This window comes from Pseudorca crassidens, chromosome 1 (genome assembly GCF_039906515.1).
Source record: "Pseudorca crassidens isolate mPseCra1 chromosome 1, mPseCra1.hap1, whole genome shotgun sequence".
Classification (NCBI taxonomy): domain Eukaryota; kingdom Metazoa; phylum Chordata; class Mammalia; order Artiodactyla; family Delphinidae; genus Pseudorca; species Pseudorca crassidens.
Genome location: NC_090296.1, coordinates 128,151,756 through 128,171,105, shown reverse-complemented (window position 1 = coordinate 128,171,105; position 19,350 = coordinate 128,151,756). Strand labels below are relative to the sequence as shown.

The 19,350-nt window shown below is 41.0% G+C and overlaps 1 long non-coding RNA gene and 6 other non-coding genes across 7 annotated transcripts; all 7 read right to left on the bottom strand.

The window, feature by feature from the left end:
* Positions 1 to 704: 704 nt before the first annotated feature.
* Positions 705 to 785, bottom strand: LOC137207376 (small nucleolar RNA SNORD115). The gene has a single exon (XR_010935061.1). It is a non-coding gene; the product is annotated as a small nucleolar RNA SNORD115 (small nucleolar RNA).
* Positions 786 to 2,827: 2,042 nt separating this feature from the next.
* LOC137207373 (small nucleolar RNA SNORD115) lies at positions 2,828 to 2,907 on the bottom strand. Its single transcript, XR_010935058.1, has one exon. It is a non-coding gene; the product is annotated as a small nucleolar RNA SNORD115 (small nucleolar RNA).
* Positions 2,908 to 2,970: 63 nt separating this feature from the next.
* On the bottom strand, positions 2,971 to 5,188 carry LOC137233444 (uncharacterized). Its single transcript, XR_010947419.1, has 3 exons — positions 5,059 to 5,188; positions 4,247 to 4,307; positions 2,971 to 3,098 (listed from the first exon to the last, which is right to left on the bottom strand). It is a non-coding gene; the product is annotated as an uncharacterized lncRNA (long non-coding RNA).
* LOC137207387 (small nucleolar RNA SNORD115) lies at positions 4,930 to 5,007 on the bottom strand. Its single transcript, XR_010935065.1, has one exon. It is a non-coding gene; the product is annotated as a small nucleolar RNA SNORD115 (small nucleolar RNA).
* Positions 5,189 to 5,964: 776 nt separating the features above from the next.
* Positions 5,965 to 6,045, bottom strand: LOC137207383 (small nucleolar RNA SNORD115). The gene has a single exon (XR_010935064.1). It is a non-coding gene; the product is annotated as a small nucleolar RNA SNORD115 (small nucleolar RNA).
* A 2,021-nt stretch (positions 6,046 to 8,066) lies between these two features.
* On the bottom strand, positions 8,067 to 8,144 carry LOC137207400 (small nucleolar RNA SNORD115). The gene has a single exon (XR_010935069.1). It is a non-coding gene; the product is annotated as a small nucleolar RNA SNORD115 (small nucleolar RNA).
* A 4,334-nt stretch (positions 8,145 to 12,478) lies between these two features.
* LOC137207396 (small nucleolar RNA SNORD115) lies at positions 12,479 to 12,557 on the bottom strand. The gene has a single exon (XR_010935068.1). It is a non-coding gene; the product is annotated as a small nucleolar RNA SNORD115 (small nucleolar RNA).
* Between the last annotated feature and the right edge of the window lie 6,793 nt (positions 12,558 to 19,350).

The window sequence follows — 19,350 nt, the reverse complement described above, 5'->3', positions numbered from 1 at the left end:
CCAGTGGAAGTGTTCTTGCCTGCCTCTCAACTTCTCCCGTCCTGGGGCACGATTCTTCCCTACTGATGGTTCTTTGGAGACGGCAAAGCACACACCACAAGTGACTGTCCCTTCAGTATGTCAGTGTGCTCTGCCTTCTGGTGCACACAGACCTGTGTGGATGTTCCCCAGGGGCCCAGGGAAGGAAACATTGCCTCCAGGTGCAACCTGACTAGAACTCAAGTCTAATGAAAGGCTTTTCAGTGCCCAAGAAACTGGTCCTTATATGTGGTGCCACAGCAGAAATCCGCTCCTTTGCAAGGACTGAGGCTCCTGAAAGGACTCCCCCTTCTTGACGACTTTGAGGTGGGCCTTCCCCATCGTCCAACTTCCAATGGGCCTCTGTCAAAAATCAAAGAGAGCCACTCACCTCGAATCATTCAGGCTGTGGCGAGACCCTTGCCAGAATGTCTGACTGAAAGACACAATTTGAAGAGGAAGTGCTAAGGAAGGTCCCGCCTATGGCCTCTGGGCAGGCAGAGGAACAAGGGATCAGGAAAGAAACCCAAAGACAGGATCACATCTTCACCATGTGGAAGCCCCTAGACAAGGTAGAGTCCCAAGGGATTTCCTCCAGGAATAGGGGGCCTCCAAACCCACACTCCAGGGCTCTGGAAGGGACAATAGAATCCCCAACCTCCAGGCCCTGGATGGCCACCTCCTTTGGGCATCAGTGTAATCCTACTGAGCATGATTTTTAGGTCATCATCTCTCTTCAGGACCATATGAGTTCTCATAACTGACCCAACCGAGGCACTCCTTATACATCCGTTCCTTGGCATGTGAGTAGGCTTACCTCAGATGCTCTCTGGAAATGTGACTGCCCAAAGGACATGACTTTCTGTCTCTTCCAGGAGCTGGACCAAGGCTGACATCGCTTGCCCCATAGGCACCAGGCCAAAGTCAGATCATCCTACCCTTGGGGACATTGTCTGGCTAGAGAGGAGTAGGATAGCTGTGTCAACTCCTAGTCTATACCGTTAGGCATCAGGGAGTCATGCATGAACCCCTATATACATCAAATGATGCTACGAGACATACCAGCATATGTCTTGTACATCCAGAAAGACTTCCACGAACACAAAATCTGACCAAATGTGCCTGTATGCATTTACATAAACACCTACCTGAAACGCACAGCTAATACCTATCTACCTACCTACCTCCCGACCCAACTACCTACCTTTCTAGCTCCCTACCTCCCTATCTCCTTACTTTTCTGTCTTCCTCCCTCCTCCCAGACTTACAAACATAAATGAGCCATTGGCCAATGGATCTGTGCATGAATAAATACAGAACTAACGTATTAGGGAAGGAAGAATTGATGAATTGCTAAAGACTCCCAGGTTAAGACAGAGCATCATTGGCTATCCTCTCATCAGATGTCTGGGGCAAGGGCTTCTTGGCTCACCAAACTCTATGGACTTGTCTTATGGAATGGAAATGTTCCTCCAGGCTTGATCCTGGTCTGTGCAAGCACGGGGTGGCTGACAGCACATTGGGCTTGGCCACTTGCCCACCAACACTCAGAAACAAGGGCATGAGTCCCCAAAATTGGTTGATCAAGGGAGCAGATATATGGAGATGGGCAAATGGGTTCAGCACCAGTGAAACTGGCAAAGCCCTGAATGGGAATGTTCAGGCCAGGAAAAGAGCTACTGTCTATTGATGCACAGCCTCTCCATCCATGGCATGCCCAAGGCCTACAAACAACAGCAGTGCAATTACTCCATCCTAAGCCCATATCATGGGGCCATGACTCTACTTCAGGGAAACAGGGACTCACAATGGAGATGATACCAGGGCTCCTAAGGGCTCTCAACAGCTTTACTAGAAATGGACAGTCAGAAGGAGTTTCTACTCTGGAGGGTGCTCTCTTCGAAGGCAGTGGCCTCACAGAGGAAGAACTCCCTGGAGGATCACTGGATGAGAGTGGGAGGCAAAACCCATCAGAGGGCCCATCAAGAACAACTGGCCTCACTGAGACACTACCATCCCTAAAAGTGACCTGGCCAAGTCCCATTAAAGCTCAGGGGCTGCCCTTCAGCTTCTCAATGGCAAACAGCATGTACTTACCAAGACCCGATAGATGGGTTCTTGAATGACTCTCACTATCTCCTGGCCTGGGGCATGATTCTTCACTACCTATGGTTCTTTGGAGATGGCAAAGCACACATCACAAGTAACTATCTTCTCAGTAGATCAGTGTGCTCTGCCTTGAGGTGTGCAGGGACCTGTGTGGATGTTCCTCAGGGGCCCAGGGAAGGAAACGTTGTCTCCAGGTGCAACCTGACTAGAACTCGAGTTTAATGAAAGGCTTTTCAGTGCCTGAGAAACTAGTCCTTTAATGTGGTGCCACAGCAGAAATCCGTCACTTTCCTAGGACTGAGGTTCCTGAAAAGAATGCCCCCCTTCACAGCTTTGAGGTGGGCCTCCCCCATAGTCCAACCTCCATTGTGGACTCTGCCAAAAATCAAAGAGAGCCACACACCTCGAATTATGCAAGCCGTGGGGAGACCCTTGCCAGATTGTCTGAATGAAAGTCACAATTTGCAGGGAAAGAGCTAAGGAAAGGTCCCGCCTATGGCCTCCAGGCAGGCATTGGATACAGGGATTAAGAAAGCAAGGTGAAGACAGGACAACGTCTTTGCCACTTGGAAGCCCCTAGACACGGTAGAGTCTCAAGGGCATTCCTCGAGGAATAAGGGGTCTCCACACCCACACCCTTGGGTTCTGGAAGAGACAAGATATTCCCCCAAACTCTGGCCCCTGGATGGCCACCTCCTTTGGGCCTCAGCGTAATCCTATTGAACATGATTTTTGGTCCTCATCTCTCTTCATGACCATATGAGTTCTCATCATTGACCCAGCTGAGGCACTCCTTACGTATCGGTGCCATGGCACCTGAGTAGGCTTACCTCAGATGCTCTCTGGAGATGTGGATGCCCAAAAGGACGTGACTTTCTGTCTCTTCCAGGTGCTGGAACAAGTCTGACATCGCTTGCTCCATAGGCAGCAGCTCAAACTCAGGTCGTCCTTCCCCTGGGGATGTTATCTGGCTAGAGAGGAGTAGGACAGCTGTGTCACTTCCTAGTTAGGCATTGGGGGGGTAATACATGTACCCCATATGTATTGAATGATGCTATGAGACATACTAACACATGTCTTGTACATCCAGGAACATTTCCACGACCACAAAATGTGACTAAATGTACCTGTACGCATCTACCTGACATGCATACCTAACAATTATCAACCTACCTACCTCCGGACCCACCTACCTGCCTTTCTAGCTCCCTATCTTCCTATCCTTACTTTTCTCTCTCCTTCCTTCCATCCAGACTTAGAAACATAAAGGAACCAGTGGACAGTTGGATCTGTGCATGAATAGGTACTAAACTAATGTTTCCGGGAAGGAAGAATAGATGAATCCCTGAAGACTCCCAGGTGAAGGCAGAGCATCATTGCCTCTCCTTTCATCAGAAGTCCTGGGGTGAGGGCTTCTTGGCCAGCAAAACTCTACAGACGTGTCTTGCAGAATGGACATGTTCCTCCAGGCTCGATGGTGGTCTGTGCAAGCATGGGGTGGCCGATGGGACATTGGACTTAGTCACTTGCCTGCCAACACAAAGGAAATGTGGCCATGAATTCCATGGAATGGATGCTGGAAGAAGCAGATATCTGGAGATGGGCCCATGGGCTTAGCACCAGTCAACCTGGCAATGCCCTGAATGGGAACTTTCAGACTGGGGACAACAGCCATCATCTGTTGGTGCAGCATCCCCTCTAGTGGCCCACTGAATGCCCCCAAATAACAACAGTACACCTACTCCCTCCTCAGCCCACATCATGTGGCCACCACTCTACTTCTGACAACAGGGCCTAACGATCAAGATGATCCCCGGGCTCAGAAGGGCTCTCAACGGCCTTACTAGGAGTGCCCCCTCAGAAGGGTTATTTCCTCTTGAGGGTGCTCTCTTTGAAGGCAGTGGCTCCTAGAGAGGAAGAGCTCCCCATGAGAATCACTGGACCCGATTGGGCAAAGGAAAATCCATCAGATGTCCCATCAGGTGTAATTGGCCTCACCAAGACACCACCATCCCTGAAAGTGACCTGGCCAAGCTCCATTTAAGCTCAGGGGCTGTCCTCCAGCTCTCTCAGTAGCCAGCAGCATGTACTTGCCAAAACCCTGTGGACAGTTTCTTACCTGCCTCTCAATTTCTCCTGTCCTGGGGCTCAGTTCTTCCCTACCAATGGTCCTTTTGAGACTGCAAAACAAACACCAAAAGTGACTGTCTCCTCAGTAGATCAGCATCCTCTGCCTTGAGGTACACACAGACCTGTGTGGATGTTCCACTGGGGCCCAGGAAAGGAAACGTTGCCTCCATGTGCAGCCTGACTAGAACACAGGTCTAATGAAAGGCTTTGAAGTGCCTGAGAAGCTAGTCCTTAGATGTGGTGGGGCAGCAGTGTTCCCCCCTTTGCGAGGACTGAGGTTCCCGAAAGGACTCCTCCCTCTTGAAGGCTTTGAGATGGCCCACCCCCATAGTCCAACATCCACTGGGCCCACCGTCTAAAAAAGAAAGCCATTCACCTCGAATCATTCAGGCCGTGGTAAGGCCCTTGCCAGAACATCTAACTGAAAGACACAATAGGAAGAGAAAGAGCTAAGGAAAGGTCCCGCCTATGGCTTCCAGGTGGGCATCAGAACCAGGGATCAGGAAAGCATGGTGAAGATAGGACTACGTCTTTGCCACGTGGAAGCCCTTAGACTCGGTAGAGTCTCAAGGGCTTTCCTAGAGGGATAGGGGGCCTCCAAACCCACACCCCTGGTCTCTGGGAGAGACAGGAGAATCCCCAACCTCCTGCCTCTGGATGGCCACCTCCATTGGGCCTCAGCGTAATCCTATTGAACATGATTTTTAGGCCATCATTTCTCTTAACCATATGAGTTCACATCATTGACCCAACTGAGGCACTCTCCACGCATTCGTGCCCCCTCACTTGAGTAGACTTTACCTCCAAAGCTTTCTGAAAATGAGGATGTCCCAAATGACGTGAGTTTCTGTCTCTTCCAGGTGCTGGACCAATGCAGACAACACTTGTTCCATACGCATCAGGCCTAACTCAGATCTTTCTTCCCCTGGGGATGTTATCTGGTTAGAGAGGAGTAGGACAGCTGTGTCACCACCTAGTCCAACCCTTAGGCATTGGGGGTCATGTGTGTACACCTTCATGCATCGAATGATGATACAAGACATACAAGGAACACTTCCATGAACAAAAAATGTGACTAAATGTACCTGTACACATTAACATAAACATCTACCTGACATGCATACCTAACGACTATTTACCTACGTACGTCTGGATGTTCCCCAGGGGCTCAGGGAAGGAAACGTTGCCTCCATGTGCAACCTGACTAGAACTCAGTTCTAATGAAAGGCTTTTAAGTGGCTGAGAAGCTAGTCCTTAGATGTGGTGCCACAGCAGAAATCTTCCCTTTGCAAAGACTGAGGTTCCTGAAAGGATTTCCCCCCTCTTGACAGCTTTGAGATGGGCCTCCCCAACTGTCCGGGCCTCCCCAACTGTCAAATGTCCACTGGGGCCTCTGTCAAAAATCAAAGAGAGCCACTCTCCTCAAATCATTCAGACCATGGTGAGACACTTGCCAGAACGTCTGACTGAAAGACATAATTTGAAGAGAAAGAGCTAAGGAAAGGCCCCGACTACGGCCTTTGGTTGGGCTGTGGAACCAGGCATCAGGAAATAAAGCCAAAGACAGGACCATGTCTTCGCCACATGGAAGACCCTTGACATGGTAGAGTCTCAAGGGCTTCCTTGAGGGCTCCACACCCACACCTCAGGGCTCTGGAAGGGACAGGAGGATTCACAAACTCCTGCCCCTGGATGGCCACCTCCACTGGGCCTCAGCATAATCCTATTGAGAATGATTGTTAGGTCATAATTTCTCTTCAGGACCATATGAGTTCTCATCGTTGACCCGACCAAGGCAATCCCCACACCTCTGTGCCCTGGCACTTGAGTAGTCTTACCTCAGATGCTTTCTGGAAATGAGAATGCTCAAAAAGACGTGACTTTCTATCTCTTCCAGGTGTTGGACAAAGGCTGACATTGATTTCACCATAGGCAGCAGTCCAAACTCATATCTTCCTTCTCCTGGTGACGTTTTCTGCTTAGAGAGGAGTAGGACATTTGTGTCAACTCCTAGTCCATAGCGTTAGGCATTGGGTGTAGTTGCATGTACATCTTCATGCATCGGATGATACTATAAGACATACCAACAGGGATACATGCATAAACACAGAGTGACCAAATGTACCTATATGCATTGACATAAGTATCTATCTGAAACGCATACCTAACACCTACCTACCTACCTATCTACCAACCTACTTACCAACCCACCTACCTACCTTTCTAGGTCCCTACCTCCCTAGCTCCTTATTTTTCTCCCTCCCTCCTTCTATATATACTAACAAACATAAATGAACCAGTGGACGTGTGGATCTGTGTATGAATGCATACATAAAAAATGTGTCAAGGAATGAAGAAATGACGAATATCTAAAAGACTGCTGAGAGAAGGCAGAGCATCAGTTGCTCACCTCCCATCAGAAGGCCTGTTGCCATGGCTTCTTGGCCACCAAAACTCTCTGGACGTGTGCTGGGGAACAGAGATGTTCCTTTGGGCTCGATTCTGGTCCATGCAAGCATGGGGCAGTCAATGGGACATTCGGCTTGGCCACTTGCCTGCCAAAACACAGAAAACGAGGCCATGAATTCCCATGGAATGGATGCTTGAAGAAGAAATTATCTGGAGATGGGCCCATGGGCTGAGCACTAGTCAACCTGGCAAAGCCCTGCATGTGAACGTTCAGGCTGGGAATAAGAGCCATCATCTTTTGGTGCAGCAGCCCGTTTTATGGACCATCGAAGGCCCCCAAAGAACAACAGTGCAACTACTCCCTCCTTGGCCCACATCATTTGGTCCCCCTCCACTTCGGGCAACAGGGCCTCACAATGGAGATGATACCAGGGCTCAGAAGGGCTCTCAACAACCTTACTAGGTAGGCACACTCAAAAGGGGTTTCTCCTCTTGAAGGTGCTCTCTTTGACGGCAGTGTCTCCCCTAGTGGAAGAACTCCACAGGAGATGCAATGGCTGCTAGTTGTTGAAGCAAAATCCACCAGAGGGAGTATCAGGAACAATGAACCTCACTGAGACCCCACCATCCCTGAAAGTTACCTGCCCAAGTCCCATTAAACCCAGGGGCTGCCCTTCAGCTCTCTCAATAGCCAGCAGCGTCTACATGCCAAGACCTGGTGGATGGGTTCTTGCCTGCCTCTCACCATCTCCTGTCTTGGGGCATGATTCTTCTCTACCAATGGTTCTTTGGAGACTGCAAAATACACACCACAAATGACTGTCCCCTCAGTTGATCAGAGTACTCTGCTTTGAGGTGTGCTCCTCAGGGGCCCAGGGAAGGAAACATTTCTTCCATGTGCAATCTGATTAGAATTCAGGTCTAATGAAAGGTTTTTCATTTCCTAAGATCGTAGCCCTTAGTTGTGGTGCCACAGCAGAAATCCCCCTTTGGGACGACTGAGGTTCCTGAAAGGACTCCTCTCTCTTGACTGCTTTTAGTTAGGCATCCCACATAATCCAATGTCCTTTGAGACCTGTGTCAAGGACCAAAGAGAACCACTCACCTCGAATCATTCAGGCTGTGGCGAGACACTTGCCAGAAAGTCTGACTGAAAGACACAATTTGAAAAGAAAGGGCTAAGAAGGCCCCGCCTAAGGCCTCTGGGCGGGTTGTGGAACTAGGAATCAGGAAAGAAAGCCAAAGACAGGACCATGACTTGTCCACATGGAAGTCCCTAGACAAGGTAAAGTCTCACATGCTTTCCTAGAAGGATAGGGTGCATCCACACCCACATCCAAGGGCTCTGGAAGGGACAGGAAGATTGCATCCTCCTGCCCCTGGATGACCAATTCCCTTGTGCTTCAGCACAATCCTGTTGAGCATGATTTTTAGACCATCATCTCTCTTGACGATAATATAATTTTTATTTTCTAATCTTTCCTGCTATTTTCATGTATCATTTTCCTCTTTCTTCAACATGCGTACCACAAAATATTTTAAAATTAATACATTATGCTGAATATTATTTCCATAATATTTTTTGACATTTAGAATAAATATTTTTAGTGTTATTTTTTATTATATACAATATTTTTTGTTCTTTCCTTTTTTACTTGCTCAATTTTCGGGTTGATGTAATTGTATATGTTCATTTAAACATCCTAAATATTTCTGTTTTTTAATTATCATTATATATTTTTTGAATGTTATTATAGTTTTGTTTACCTTTCATTTTTTCCTGTAGAATTAGAATGTTTGTGAATTAGTTTTCCTTTTTCCACCTTTAGTGTTTAGGAAACATGAGGTCATTTCACTGATCAATTTTATTTTATTAAACACTGATCTATATTGTTATCTCTGTATTTTTCTCTTTGCATAAGAACTTCCTCAAGTTCTATTTTTGAAGCCACATGAGTCTTTGGATTACAAATAAAATAACAGTACAGTTGTCATTTTGATTTTTTAGTGATGCTTGAACATGAATTTTAGCCTTTTTGAACATGGTTAATAAGCCATTGTTATATTGTGTGTTTTCTTCAATATCTTACCCACTTTGTAGGTACAGAAGAAATGAATTTCATAATCAATGTAAATATGCCTTCTTATATATTTAGTTAAAAAAAATCACATCATCACCTGGCAACCACAGATCAGTAAATATCTCATCAAAAATATTGGATTTGCCCTTGATAATTCTTTAAAGTTAGTTGGTCACTCATTGAGAAAAAATACTTCTCATTCAGTGACACTAGCATAGTCAATTGTAAATGAGAATCTTCTGGCATCATTTATAGCAGGGGTCCCCAACCCCCAGGCCACAGGCTGGTACCAGTCCTTGGCCTGTTAGGAACCAGGCCACACAGCAGGAGGTGAGTGGCCTGTGAGCGAGCTAAGCTTCATCTCTATTTACAGCCACTCCCCATTGCTCACACTACCACTTGAGCTCCTCCTCCTTTCATATCAGTGGCAGCATTAGATTCTCATAGGCGTGTGAGCCCTACTGTGAACTGCACATGCCACGGATCTAGGTTGCATGCTTCTTATGAGAATCTGATGCCTGATGATCTGAGGTGGAGCTGAGGTGGTGATGCTAGCACTGGGGAGTGGTTGAAAATACAGATTATCATTAGCAGAGAGGTTTGATTACACAGAGACCATAATAAATCAATTGCTTGCAGACTCACATCAAAACCCTATCTGTGAGTGGCAAGTGACAATTAAGCTGCATCTGGTGGCAGATTTATAGTGGCAAGTGAGTTGATGTACTTCAATTGTACAGCTGCATCTGGTGGCAGGCTTTAAGTCAGAATTCAACAATCATTTTAGTCTGCGCGTGGCCTGCCCATTATTTTATTTACTACTTCCATCCACAACTCTTTCCCATACTGCGCACTTTTCTCAGTCACAGTTTTGGTAAGCCCACAAGCTAACCCTAGCCAAAATGAATAAAAAATAAACTTTGCTGGAGAGCTTATTTGAAAATTGGGAAAGACCCAATGATGAGACAGCAGAAGACTCCAATACTGCCAAATAAAAAAAGCTGTATTTAAAAGAAAATACTAAGAGTCCTACTTAAATTATGGGTTCATTGCGACAGCTGATTCGCATTCTCCAAGCCCACTTTGTATTATATGTGGCAACTGACTATCCAACAAAGCCTTGAAACCTTCAAAACTGCTTCACCACATGGAGACTAATCACCCTGAATTAAAAGACAAGACTTTGGAGTTTTTCAAAAGAACAAAACATGAACACGACGAACAGAAGTAATTATTGAAGGCCACAACTTCATCAAATGTGTCTGCACTGAGAGCATCATTCTTAGTGGCTAACAGCATTGCTAAAGCTAAGAAGCCCCTTACTATTGGTGAAAAGTTGATCTTGCCTGCTGCTAAGGACATTGGTTGTGAACTTTTAGGAGAGGCTGCAGTTCAAAAGGTGGCACATGTTCCTTTTTCAGCTAGCATCATAAATAGACAAATGGATGAAATAGCAGAGGATATTGAGGCACAATTGTTAGAGAGGATTAATGAGTCACCGTGGTACGCAATCCAGGTTGAGGAGTCTACCAATGTTGACCACAAGGCAACAATGCTTGTTTTTGTGCAATATATTTTCCAGGAGGATGTGCATGAGGATGTTATGTGTACTTTTGTTGCCAACCAACACCACAGGTGCAGAACTATCCAAGTCTTTGAATGATTACATATCAGGAAAACTGAACTGGTCATTTTGTGTTGGTATATGCATGGATGGAGCGGCTGCCATGACTGGACGGCTTTGTGGTTTCACTGCTCGGGTCAAAGAGGTCACTTCTGAATGTGAGTCTACACACTGTGTCATCCATAGAGAAATGCTGGCTAGCTGGAAAATGTCACCTGAACTTATTAGCATTTTACAGGATGTGATTACAATTATCAACCGTATTAAAGTACATGCCCTAAACTCACGTCTGTTCACGCAGCTCTGGGAGGAGATGGATGCAGAGCACATATGTCTTCTCCTATACACAGAAGTGACATGGCTTTCTAAAGGTAGATCATTGGCCTGAGTTTTTGAGCTATGAGAGCCGCTCCAGGGATTTCTTTTAGAAAAACTGTCACCACTGGCAGCACACTTCAGTGACACAGAATGGGTCACAAAATTTGCTTACTTGTGTGACATATTCAGTCTGCTCAACGAACTCAATCTGTCACTTCAGGGGAGAATGGCAACTGTGTTCAAGTCAGCAGATAAAGTGGCTGCATTCAAAGCCAAACTGGAGTTATGGGGGCAACAACTGAACATGGCTTTTTGACATGTTTCAAACATTAGCAGAGATTTTGAAAGACACTTAGCCAGGGACTTCTTCCTCCCAGCTGGTGCATGATCACCTATCTCAGCTTTCAAAAAAGATTGAGCATTAATTCTGAACCACAAAAGACCCTAAACTGGGAAGGAATGGATCCGTGACTCATTTGTGAATAAACCAGGTGAATTGACTGTCCGTGCTAGAAGAGGATCAACTGCTTGAGATCGCAAATTACGGTGGCCTTAAAAGTATGTTTGAGACAACTTCAAATCTCCATACGTTCTGGATTAAAGTCAAGACGTAATATCCTGACATTGCCACAAAAGCACTGAAAAGCCTGCTTCCATTTCCAACATCCTGTCTTTGTGCAGCAGGGTTTTCTGCAGTGACAGCAACCAAAACGAGATTATGGAGTAGACTGGACATAAACAACACACTTCAGGTGTCACTGTCTCCCATCACCCACAGCTGGGACAATCTAGTTGCAAGAAAACAAGCTCAGAGATCCCACTGATTCTGCTTTATGGTGAGTTGTATAACTATTTCATTATACATTACAATGTAATAATAATAGAAATAAAGTGCACAATAAATGTAATGAGCTTGAATTATCCCCCAAACCATCCCACCCCTCCCCCACTGTCTGTGGAAAAATTGTCTTCCACGAAACTGGTCCCTAGTGTCAAGAAGTTTGGGGACTGCTGATTTATAGAAAATTGTTTATTATATTATATACAGTTGGTCCATATTAAGATCTGTAATTTTGTGTTGTTCTTAGTGTAAGTACTAAATTTTAAGCTTAAAATTTTAGCTCTTTAACAGTCCAACTACTGTATCTCAAATCTCTTTAATGGCATTTTCCTTCAGCTATGGGAGATTCTTTAGTACTTCAAAGTAGTGCAAAGCTACTTTTAGAATCCTGTAAAATTATAAAAATATTGTTTTCATCTTGTTTGTTGAAGTAGATTAAACATTGTACTGGGGACCAGTGAATCAAAATTTCTCAACTTCAATATTATTAATTTCATGTTCAAATGAAACTTATAAATTTACATCAAGTAAGTCAGTCACTGTTTCAAAAGGAAATTCCATATTCTTATTCAGTTTACCTTCTGCTTAAATCTATTATTCTTAGGAGTGCATCTTCTCCAGTCAATTTTCTATTTGGAATATAACTATGACTAAAGGAATCTAGACACCTATCATCAGTGCAGTGTTGCATTCCTTGGTTTAATGTCTTACTCAAAGACACATTGAGAAGAAAACAGTGGACTAATCCCTGAATGTACCTTACTATTAAAAATTATAAATTTCTGAAACAAAGTTTATAGGATGAGTATTTCTTTTTACTTTTTAGGAGATAGACAGGATTGGTTTACATAAGTTTCTTTTAAGGTTTCATTGTCTCAAGCACCAAACAAAATGCCTATAAAGGAAATAATGATTCCATATATATTTCCTTGTATTGTCACCTAGGTTTACCTTCATTTTAATTCTATTGATCATGATTTCCAAGTCATCATCTCACTTCAAGACTGTAAGTTCTCATCGTTGACTGAAGCCCTGGCTTTCCATACACATATATACACTTGGACCTGAATATATGTACCAGCCAATTATGGCACCAATTTGGACTGGCATATTGACATATTCAGTGGTAGGTACCTGACTCACATTAATTCTCCAAGGCTGCAGGTCAAACCATGCTCTTCCTCTGTACTCATTATTTAAGTGTACAGGAGTAGGACAAGTATCAAAATATAGAACTAAGTCTTTCATGGAACATGGCTCTTGAAAGTTTTTCCTTAATGGAGCAATATGATAAATACTCAGAAAATGACCTAGTATAGAGGTTGTAGACTATTGACAACCCTACACAAGAATGACACAGAACACAAGTTTCTTTGGAGAACCACTCAGAACATGTCAGGAAAACACAAGAGCATCCCAATTATCATCATTTATCTATATATCAAAAGATGCCATACTGGTAATATTTGGCATTGTCTATTGCATATGAACTCTCCTAAAATGGCACACCTGAAGCCACTTGAAACTTGGAGTTTACAAATCAAGTATCAGGTTACCGGAAATAGTATTCATTTCCAGGCAGCCTCCATCATTCATAGCACATACATCATTATACTGAAAATAATGCATTAACATGATATTCAGGCACTGAAATTTATATATGGGTTTCCTCATTAATATAATCAACTTTAGGGTTAATAGAAACAGAAAATTACTGAATTTCACATTTTAATCTATGTTGGCAGAATTGTCATTTATTAAAAGTTATTCAATGGTCCTAAAGCAGCAAGACACTATTAGGATCCCATTCAATTTTATATAAATATTGGTCTAGTCATTATAGAGACCTAGATGAGCATTGAACATTGATCTATATGCCAGTTAACAAAATTTTTCTTAACTGTTAATCATGTAAAATTCAAATAATAAGCAAATATTTTGTCATAAGATTACATCAAGTAGATCAGTCAATCAATAAGAACACCCCATATCAATATTCAGGCTGACTAAATGAATAAGTCTAAGTGCTTTAGGGTGAAACTTCTCTAGTCCAGTGATCTATTTGGAATGAATTTATGAGTAAGGCTGTCATTTGTCACTTAATGAGAAGGTGTAACTCTTAGCAGTATATCTTACTGTAATATGTAAAGAGAGAAAAAGAGCGAAGGATAGAACCCAAAGGTGCAACACTATTAGGAATTATAAATCATTAAACAAAGCTTAATAGATGAACAATTTTTCTTTACTTATAAGCACATAGATTGATTTAGACACATATGTTTTTCTTAAGGCACCATTGTCTCAATTCAAATATATCTCCTTGAAGGACTGGCACCCATCTAACATATTAGTTTCACATATGTATAGGAGAAAACTTATGTTTTTTAGTGAAGTTAGTTTTAGTAGTTTTGTTTTCAGAAGTTTCAGTTTGCAATTGCCAAGTTTCAGCTCTTCTATGATTAATCTTTTTACAACATTATTTAATCTCTCCATATATAGTAACACGCCCAAATCTAACTGTTGTTCTAAGTATGTGCAATCTTGTATTTCAGTACTAGTAAGTGTATATTGCAATTGTTGAATAACTAATTGTTCAGTTATATGAGTGAAGGCTTGTGAAAAATATTTAGGTACATTTTTTTTTTGCAGCAGGGTTTCATTCCCAGGTGTCCAATTCCAAATTATTTCTCAATTCCATTTTCACTTCTCTCTATAGTTGTATTCTGTATTAGGTTTTGATTCCACCCTGTTTGCATCTGAATTACATCTTTCTGCAATTGTCCCAAGGCACTAAGTATGTTTGTCCATATTTCTATATCAATAGAGTTTGCAATTGTTGTCCCAGCTTCTATTTACCTATAAATATGGTATTTAGTAAATCTCTTTTAGTTTGATCATGACACATTTTAATATTCATGTAAACACTTTTCATAGTCATAAAGCCTATTGCATACAAGTAGAATTGAGTTGAATTGACTCAAATTAGAAGTAGTAATATTAAAAGCAATAGTCCATTTAATGACCCTAGAAACCTTAAGTATGGAGACTGGAGATTGCTAAGTTCTAAATAAGGTAGGCTTATTTTTAATGGGACACTATATTTTGGGACTTTTAAAGGAAATATGCTATATAATTTGGGCTGGGATATGTCTTCCTCATTGTACATTCATTCCAGTTTTGTCAAACTGGGCTCCAATGGCTATATAACGTAGAGAGCAGTTGGAGTTTTGTGTTATTGTTCAAGGACTTTCAATTTGAATATACTTGTATTTAGTTCGACTGGTTAAAAATTTCTTCCCATTAGTATATTCAATAACACAAAGGGTGATATTTAAGATTGTTTTATTTGGGTAAATAGATCAATAGATAGTCTGTGGGTTTCATTCTTCTAAATTTAAACTATCCAATTGAAGGATCTGAAGTATTATGGCAAAATATGTATTTCGTGAGTCCTCACTCCATATTCAGAACATTTGTAATCAATTCAAAATTCCCTGAGGTTAATATACTCACTTTTAAAGGAAGAAGGTCTAATACTATAAGCTTCATTTTCAACTGATATAAAATAGAATAAGTATCAAAATTATAATGGTCAAGGTAATTAAGAAGTAACACAACAATCTATGTCTCCTACTGTCTGTCCACTAGACAAACTTTTTCTTCAGCCTGCATATTATTTTAAATTACTATCTAGAGGATTTAACCTTAAGGTTCTTAATGGAAATTGTGGCCCACTCAATCATAGGTGTTGGTCTCACAAGAGAAGCACGCATCTACTTGGGTTTCTTCTTCACCTTGATGTGAATTATCAACAAACCTTGATGTGAATTATCAACAAACCTGGTAGGATTCTGTCTGGTGTGACGACCATCAGTCTGATATTGGAACAATTTGATATATACCAGGTCTCCTGTTCAATATTGATGGCATACCTCCTCAGGGAAATTTTTCCAGCATCTGGCAAAATAAGTCCAGGGAAGCCTGCAAACTCTTTAAGTATTATATTTGATCATGACTACTTTTTATTGCATCAGATAATGGGTTAGGCTTAAACCCTAAATTCAAATATCTTCTAATTGAAATTTGAAATTTGCTTACTAGAAGGAGTTAACCTAATTTTAATGAAACCAATGGTAAGGCTTTGAGCCACTGCAAGTGAGTGGTTTGATGTAATTTAGCCAAATAAATTTTAGGATATGGTTCATTAATTCCACTTGTCCAGGAACTGGAAATGATAAAAAGTAGGCAAAATTTGAGTACTTGTAGGATGTTACAAAGCTCCTAAATTACAAAATATATAATTACTTTCTCTATTGGATTCTAGATATTTAGGAATTCCAAAAGTTGAGACGATATAATTTAAAAAGGTGTTTTTCACTGCTCGAGCATCAGTTTTAGCCTATGGAAACATGTCTGGCCATCTAAACATCATACTCAACATTACTAAAAATATTTGATACCTTCTAAAGGTCTAATCTTGATCAAGTCCATTTGCCACCATATTCCAGGTAACATTGGCTTTAGATGGCTTCCTTGATTTATCTTAGGTGTTACCTGTAAATAATTTTTTTCAAACAACACATCTTTGTATTATTTACTGAATTATAGGTGTTGCAATATTCCAAAATATTCAGTATATTCCTTCTGTTTGAAAAAGCATGGAAAAGCCACCCAAGCATACAATGGAAATATTGTAAAGAAAAATTCCCATCATGTAATTCCCATTTTCCTATGGTGTTATTCTTATTTACCCTTGATTTATAATTTTCTAATTATTATAGAGTTAGATATTTCTGAAATTATGAATAGGAGTTTCTGGGTAGAAATAATGGGCATTTAATTTTTCCAGTCCAAAACTCAGTAGCTCTTTTCACAACTTGGTCTGAAAATTCTTTTTTTAGATAATTTTTTTCCAGAGTATGAATTTTACAATCAATAATATAATTCTGTTAGAGAATTTTCAATGACTCTAATACATTGGTGATTCATTTCCCATGTAATATTTTAGTTTCTACCAACGTTTGAAAACCTCCATTCTTCCAAAGTTTGCTGGTGGCCTAACAGACCATAAAGATATTTATTATCAGCATAGATATTCATTTTAAGACTAAAGGCTAGTCTAAGGTAACATTGGCAAGATGGTAAATAGGCATCCCTGTCCCTAGTTCCTTCACAGAAAAACAATTTAGCAACTATACACAGATGAAAATGCTGTCCTGAATGCCTGACACCTCAGGGGTAAGGCTATATATAGTACACTGGTGGAGAATGAAAAACAAGAAAACTACATCAAAAAGGGTTAGAATAAACATTTCACTTTTCACATGTCACCCCTTCCCTGAGCTGGAACAGCAACACACTGAGAAGGATCTCTTTGGCCCATGATTTCTCCAGTTGGGGAAAGAGAAATTAAGACATACATCCAACTTCCCCAGGGTTTCAGGGCATTGTCTGAGAGGCCCACTTATCTCTCAGCTCACATGGAACACTGAGGGAACTGGCATTGGTATACCACCTGGGGACAGCTAGGAACAAGGAAAGGGGTTATGGGTTCACAGTAACTTATACTGCAGATCTTTACAGAAGCCTTGTGCTCCTAACAACAACATTGCCTTGTCCAACCAGGGCCCTTGCTACCAGCATTGTTAGAACAAGGAGTCTCCCACCAATCCCACCCAACCAGAGAACACAGGTGCAGCCCTGTCCAACTATAAGGCCCAACTCACACCTCCCCCTATGACAGATCCCAGCAAGTGTCCTCACCCAACATCAGAGTATTGGTAGTTTGCCTCTCCTGTCTATGGGTGCCAAGAACTGGTCTTCCCATAATCCCAGGTTGAGCTGACTGGTGAATGACTTTCTTCTGAAGCCAAGATTTAATGAGTTGCTTTAATGAATTTGTATAAAGGAAACTAATACAGCCACAATAACTAACCCTAAAGAAATAGATATCTACCAACAACCTGATAAAGAACTTAAAATAATTGTTTTAAAGGAGCTCAGAGAACTAAAAGAGAACACATATAAACAATTGAATGAAATCAGAAAAATAATACCTGGACAAAATGTGAAGTTCAATAAATAAATAGAAACAAGAAAAAATCAAACAGAAATTCTAGAGCTAAAGAATACAATCATTGCACTACAAATTTCAACAGAGAGCTTCAGCAGTGTACTTGATCAAACAGGAGAAAGAATTAGTGAACTTGAAGACAAGTCATTTAAAATTATTCAGTCAGAGGGATAAAAAGAGAAAAGAATTTTAAAAAAAAGAAAGCCTACAGGAGTATGGAATACCATCACATGGAACAATATTTGCATTATGGGAATTCTAGAAGGAGAAGAGAAAGAGAAAGAGACAAAAATTCTATTTTTAAAAAAATGGCTGACAAATTACCAAATTTGTGGAGAGAAATGGATTTCATGAAGCTTAAGAGTCACAAAATAGCTTGAACCCAATGAGGTCTACACCAAGGCACATTATAATTAAATTGGAAAAGGCAAAGGCAAAGAGATATCCATGAAATCAGCAAAAGATAAGTGACTTATCACACACAAAGGAATTCACATACGACTATAAGTGGATTTATCTGCAGAAACCTTGTAGGCCAGGAGAGAAAGAAATAATATATTCAAAATACTGAAAGGCAAAAACACTTTGCCAATCAAGAATATTAAACTGGTAAGACTGTCCTTTAAAAATAGAGGTGATATTAAGACTTTCCCAGTTAAATAAAAAATTGAGGGAGTTTGTCACCTACCTTACAAGAAAAGTTTAAGGGTGCTCTTCAAGTTGAAATGAATAAACACTAAACAGGAACACAAAAGTGTATGAAAGTACAAATCTCACTTGTAAAAGTAAATATATAGACAAACACAGAATAGTGTTAATAGTTTTAATAACGTATAAATTAGTTTCATCCTGCTACATAGTATAAAAATGAAAAGACAAAACTATTAAGAATAACTATAACCACAAGAACTTTTTAATAGATTCACAATTTAAAAACAGAAATAAAATCCAACATCAATAAATAAAGTTGAACATATGGGGGAAAATAAAAGTGTAGAGCTTTTTATGCATTTGAAGTTGTTATCAGTTTAAATTAGACCATTATAACTATAGATAGTTCAATGCAAGCCTCATGGAAACCACAAAAGAAATAACTTATGGTAGATCCACAAAAGTTGGAGAGAAAATAAACAGTATAACTGCAAAAAGAATTATCAAACCACAAGAGAACAGGGGAACAAAGGAACTACAAATCAGACAGAAAACAATTAACAAAATGACAATAGTAAGTCCTTACCTGTCAATGATTATTTTCAATGTAAATGAATTAAACTCATGATTCAAAAGACATAGAGTGACTGAATGTCCTCTAAAATAACAAGGCCCAACCATATGCTGTTTACAAGAGACTCAGATTTATGTACATATGTAGGCTGAAAGTGAGAAGGAAAAAGGAATTTCATGCAAATGACAACAAAAGAGAGCAGGAATGGCAATATTTACATTAGGTGAAATTGACTTTAAGACAAAAAAACTGTAATAAGAGACAAATAAGTCATTATACAATGATAAAAGGGCCAATTCAACAAGAAGATGTAACAGTTATGATTATATATGCACCCAACACCCAACATCAAAGCACCTAGCTGACTTAGATTTGACAGAAGTGAAGGGTGAAATAGCAACAATAGAATAATAGTAGGTGACTTTAATAACTCACTTTCAATAATAGATAGATAATCCAGACAAAAAGTCAATAAGAAAACATCAGACTTAACACTATAGACCACTATAGACCTAATAAATA